At 35.1% G+C, this 5,233-nt stretch overlaps 2 non-coding genes across 2 annotated transcripts; both read right to left on the bottom strand.

Moving 5' to 3' along the window:
- Positions 1 to 3,736: 3,736 nt before the first annotated feature.
- Positions 3,737 to 3,808, bottom strand: Trnap-agg. The gene has a single exon. It is a non-coding gene; the product is annotated as a tRNA-Pro (tRNA).
- A 218-nt stretch (positions 3,809 to 4,026) lies between these two features.
- On the bottom strand, positions 4,027 to 4,098 carry Trnap-ugg. Its single transcript has one exon. It is a non-coding gene; the product is annotated as a tRNA-Pro (tRNA).
- Between the last annotated feature and the right edge of the window lie 1,135 nt (positions 4,099 to 5,233).

Genomic DNA, 5,233 nt, shown 5'->3' with positions numbered 1-5,233 from the left:
AGATGTGTACCACGTTAAAAATGATTTAATAATGCGGGTTCTTTATAACATTAAGATAGACGGCCTCAATTTGAATACGGTTATGTTAAACTAATCTCTAAACTAAATTAGCATATGAAAATTGTGGGAGCTCAGAAGAGCCGTCCGACATTATGTGCCTTTTCAGACTAATAAAATTATATTATGACTGTTTGTTACTTAGCTTGGGCAGGCTTGGGGCCGCGGAGGCTCAGTCAGTGAGTAATTATAAAAGCTTCGCCCAAATTTATTACTGACCTTCTTTCTATCCATAAATCTTTATTCAAACATTCCTAAACCCAGACTGACGTAATACTTAATATTTTTTATTAATAGTTTTTAGGGTTCCGTACCCAAAGGGTTAAAACAGGCCTCTTTTACTGAAACCTCGATGTCTGTCCGTCTGTATGTCCGTCTGTCTGTCCATTTGTCTGTCCGTCTGCCTGTCCGTCTGTCTGTTCGTCTGTCTGACCGCCTGTCTGTCCGTCTGTCTGTCCGTCTGTCTATCTGTCTGTCTCCAGGCTGTATCTCAAGAACCATTATAGCTAGACTTCTGTTTTCACAGATTGTGTATTTCTGTTGCCGCTATAACAACAAATACCAAAAACAAAATAAAATTAATATTTAAGCGAGGCCCCCATACAACAAACGTGACTTCTTTGGCCTTTTTTTCTTATTTTAAAATTTAATAATAAAATTAAAATAAAATAAATAATTAAGGGGGCTCCCATACAAAAAACACATTTTTCCCCACTTTCGATACTCTATAACGGTACGGAGCCCGTCGTGCGCGAGTCCCACACTCACTTGGCCGATTTTTAAAGGAAATGGTCCAGTGTAGAAATTAAATAAAACATGTTGAGTTTTTAATTTATAATAATATTATGTTTACTTGACTATCAACAAATATTAGTATAGAATACTTACCTAACTACTTATTAAAGACAAATTACCATCCAGCTTTCCGGCTAATGTCGTCATATCCGCATGTGCGTCCATCCTCGGCTTACCAGGGTGAGTACAAAAAAGACATATTTTCATTTTAGTATTTAGTGTAATCAAAAATGCTTAACAAAACATATTTAATTAATTTAAAAGGAGCCAGTGGACGCGGAAACCGCTGTAGCCCGGATCCGTTATGAAAAAAGTATGCAGCAGCTGGTGCTTTATACGACGAGGATACAGAGCCCCTAACTAAGACGTTTTCTGTATCGCTTCTTTATAGAATAGCCAATCAAAATGTATGGAATTGACATAACATGAGTCGAATGTCGACTTAAGGAGTGAGCCCATTGAGACGGGCCGTGCCGGGGCTCAGCGTGCCGAGGCTCATCGCAAAAATCACAATCTATGTGACCACACTCCACATAGATTTCCACTTTTTGGTAGATTTGAGGTCAAATTAATGACGATTAAGTAGTCCCTACGAATAATAAAAACTAAGGAAGAGTAACTCCGTCAAACAACATGCTCCAAAATACTTGTCAAAAAAGTGTATCTTAGGTACACATTTCAATACATTTGCAATATTTAGGTGGCCTTGAGAAGTATAAAGACTGGCGTTACATGACAGTTCGAATGGAACCAATTTTAAAACGGTAATAGTATGGGGGAGTTATGTTTCCTTAGTTTTTCTTATTCGTAGAGTAGTCCAAAATTTTTTGTAAATTTTAATAGAAGATCGATATTATATAACAAATAATATAAAAAATTGAAATGCATAATGAAGACAGTCCATATAAACATTTTAGTTTTATTTTAGTTTCAGCCACGTAGAATACATTGATTAATAAAGGTAGATTTTCGGTAGAATCTAAAACACGTTCTAGTATAGATTTTAGTAGAATATAGCAACGTTTTTGATATATCGAGTCACGAGTGATTTAAGAGTGGTCACACTGGAGCTATCCAAAGTACTCAAAATCCGTCAATGCGATGCGGCCCGCCCCGGCAATAGTGTGCTATAGCGCATTTTGCGCTGCGCTGAGCCCCGATCCGCCTCGGCAAGCCCCGGCAAGCCCCGGCACGCGCCGACAAAGTGACCGCGAACCTTTAAGAGGATACCACAGCGGCTAGAGAAATGAAAAAAAAGTACGTGTAATATCTATAGCTGTCTCCCTTACCTCAAGCCTATACCGCAGAACGCGATAGAGACAACTGCAGAAAATCCAGAAAATCAACGATTCGTTGTCCCCTGATTCCTTCTCCAAAACTTAACCGATTTAAGTACTTTTTTCATTAAAGATTAAAAAAAGGCTTGAGCTGTGTTCCTATGTTTTGCTTTTTTTGTATAATCTATCCAAATCTGTTTTCTGGACGTTTGAACACAGTGGAAAATCTGGCCATTTTTTTGGGTTTTTGAACGTTCATATCTTATTTAATAATTAAATTATGAAAAAAAAGAAAACATAGGGACATTGTATTAGTGGCCTTAGATATTCAGGAAAAAAATTATAACTCTACTAGCATTATCCAGGGAGGAAACAGGGGACAGCGTTTGTATGGAAAAAATGGCGGTGTGGAATCCTCTTAATAGTTGGGGAGGAGAAGAGGGCATTTCGGGAGTAGCTCCAGCGTGTCAGATAGGCTTCCGACATGTGTCTAGTTATCATGGTATAGAAATCAGATTTCTCATGTGGTGGGTTACATTTTTTTTTTTTACCTTGAAATGTCATCGGATCTGTCAGATTAAGATACTGGATGTTTAGTATACCCCAAAGAAGCTTCCATATAAAGCACTGACGATTCAAAGGTTTGGTAAGCCTGTAGGTACATTTTAAAATATAAAAAAGTAAAGCTTCATAATATTTTCCTAACTAAGCTTCGCAGATTTTATTTTGCAAAATATATTTAATGTGTAAAATATATAAAATATATTGTAAAATAAATATGTGAAATATATTTATAACTGACTTAAATAAGCAATTTTCTGAATATATTTTCTTTTTCAAAACTTTAAAATGGCTGCAGTTTCTGAACCCACCACTAAAATAAAAAACGCTCTTATTATTTTTTTAATCAGTTTTATCTAATGTACGAAACCTGCTAAGTACTAAGTCTCCATGACGCTCGAATGACTACAAAAATAGCACCCTCCCCTCCTCTACTACAATTTTCTCGAACGCTTATGTCGATTTCATACAGTCATTTTTATTAGCGATTCTATAAAGAAGCGATAAAGAAAACGTTTCGGCTAGGGGCTCTGGATAACAAACTACTTTCGTTAAACTTCAACTGAAAATACGGTTTGTGGGAGGTACGATAGTGTCAGCAATAGTGTGGGCGCCTGCGGAGATTGTCTCTCGAACATTCTCTACACCGAGCATAACAGCGTCGCAGGCTCCGCCCGCATGAGGTTTACTGTCCTAATAGAACTAATAGTACTAATACTTATCTAATGTAATATTGCTTAAGTATTTAGTGACGAAACGTAGATAAGCAATAATTATTAATTGTAAGTAAATTGAGTGCGTTTCGCACAAAAAGAAATAGATTTAAAGCAAAATTATGTTAGTTTTATAATTATAATATTATATTACTAATTAGTACTTAATTACATTACGAGTAGATAATTTAGTTCACTTGTTAACCAGTATCGTGTATTAAAACGATCAGCTAAAGTAATATCATATTTATAGCATTTCTCTATGCGTATAGATATATATCAAATAGAAACTTAATTAAAACAATAATTGTAAATACACCAAAAAAGTGATTTGGGCTCGTCCGGGATTTGAACCCGGGACCTCTCGCACCCTAAGCGAAAATCATACCCCTAGACCAACGAGCCGATGACGAAGCGTCGAAATATCGTAATTATTACTAAAATAATATTTTAATCTTCTTACGACTTTTTTTAAGAAACAGCTGCTTTTAATTTATAATGAAAACCTATGTAAATTAATAATATACTCACACACTACTAATATTATAGTAACAATTATGTATGCTGGTAATAATTATGTTAGTAGTGAGTATAATAATAATATTATTTAAAAAAAAAAAGATGGGCTCGTCCGGGATTTGAACCCGGGACCTCTCGCACCCAAAGCGAGAATCATACCCCTAGACCAACGAGCCGCCTGTATGGTTATCAAAATAAATAATAAGTTTCAATGTCTTAATATTCTATGAATGAAAATTAATGAAAACAAAATATGAAAAAAAAACTGTCGAATAAAATATTATATTTTTTATTACGTGGTGTACGTGCTATTTGAGTTTTAATAATACGGCGCGTATATCTGTAATACCTATGCATAACATAATATTATCGCCTCTACTGATTTCATAGATAATGGTTTATTAAGCAAGCGAATATTAAATTGTAATGTTTACCAGGATCGGTTCAGCGTAAAGCAGCGTATTTAAATGTATGAACTGTTGACCTAAAGTTTATGAAATGGCCTGTGCCCAGAGTCCAGACATGGCCCAGACGCAAACCCTGCTTGAATTTCCAATAATTTATTGACCAACACAAAATATAAGATCGGCTCTTTTATAGTACCTAGTACCTACATATTATATTATTATACATAAACTTTCATTTGGGTATCTATATAGTTTCAATGGTACGGATGAAGTTAAATAAGTTAAACAAATTCTACACGTGGCTAGAATACAAAACGACCTATCTACTCTTCCCAGCGAACTTCATAAAACTACAAACAGTGAAGCCAATTTTAAAATAAATATTATATCTAAATAAAAACTCAGGCAAAATAAAAATACTTACATACAAAACATTTACTTAGGTACTTCAAATATTGATACATTGTATAAGTACAAAAAAATATCTATATAAAATCTAAAAATAGTCCGCGCCTGAAAGTGTGGGGGTAGGTCGTAAAACTCGTAAAGTCGAAGATACTGGCACAATATAAATATCACACAGTAGTGAAACTTGGCCTACGGCCTTGCGTGACGTCAGGACTCAGGCGTGATACTGCTACTTCAAGTCATCTTAAATAACTCGATTATGTGCGGTGCACCCGATTTGGTGCGGCGTAGTGAGGGTGTTTTATATTAATATACTTATTATTTCTTATATATAAAATTCTCGAGTCACAATGTTAGTTACCGTACTCCTCCGAAACGGCTTTACTGATGTTTACCAAATTTTATATTATACATATTCAGTAGGTCTGAGAATCGGCTACTGGCTACTTTTCATATTGATAAGTGCATTTGTAGAATAAATAATAGTAAATTATTA

The sequence above is a fragment of the Aricia agestis genome, chromosome 1 (assembly GCF_905147365.1).
Source record: "Aricia agestis chromosome 1, ilAriAges1.1, whole genome shotgun sequence".
In the NCBI taxonomy this organism is placed as follows: Eukaryota; Metazoa; Arthropoda; class Insecta; order Lepidoptera; family Lycaenidae; genus Aricia; species Aricia agestis.
The sequence above is the reverse complement of the archived record's forward strand: the minus strand, read 5'-3'. Positions and strand labels throughout refer to the sequence as shown.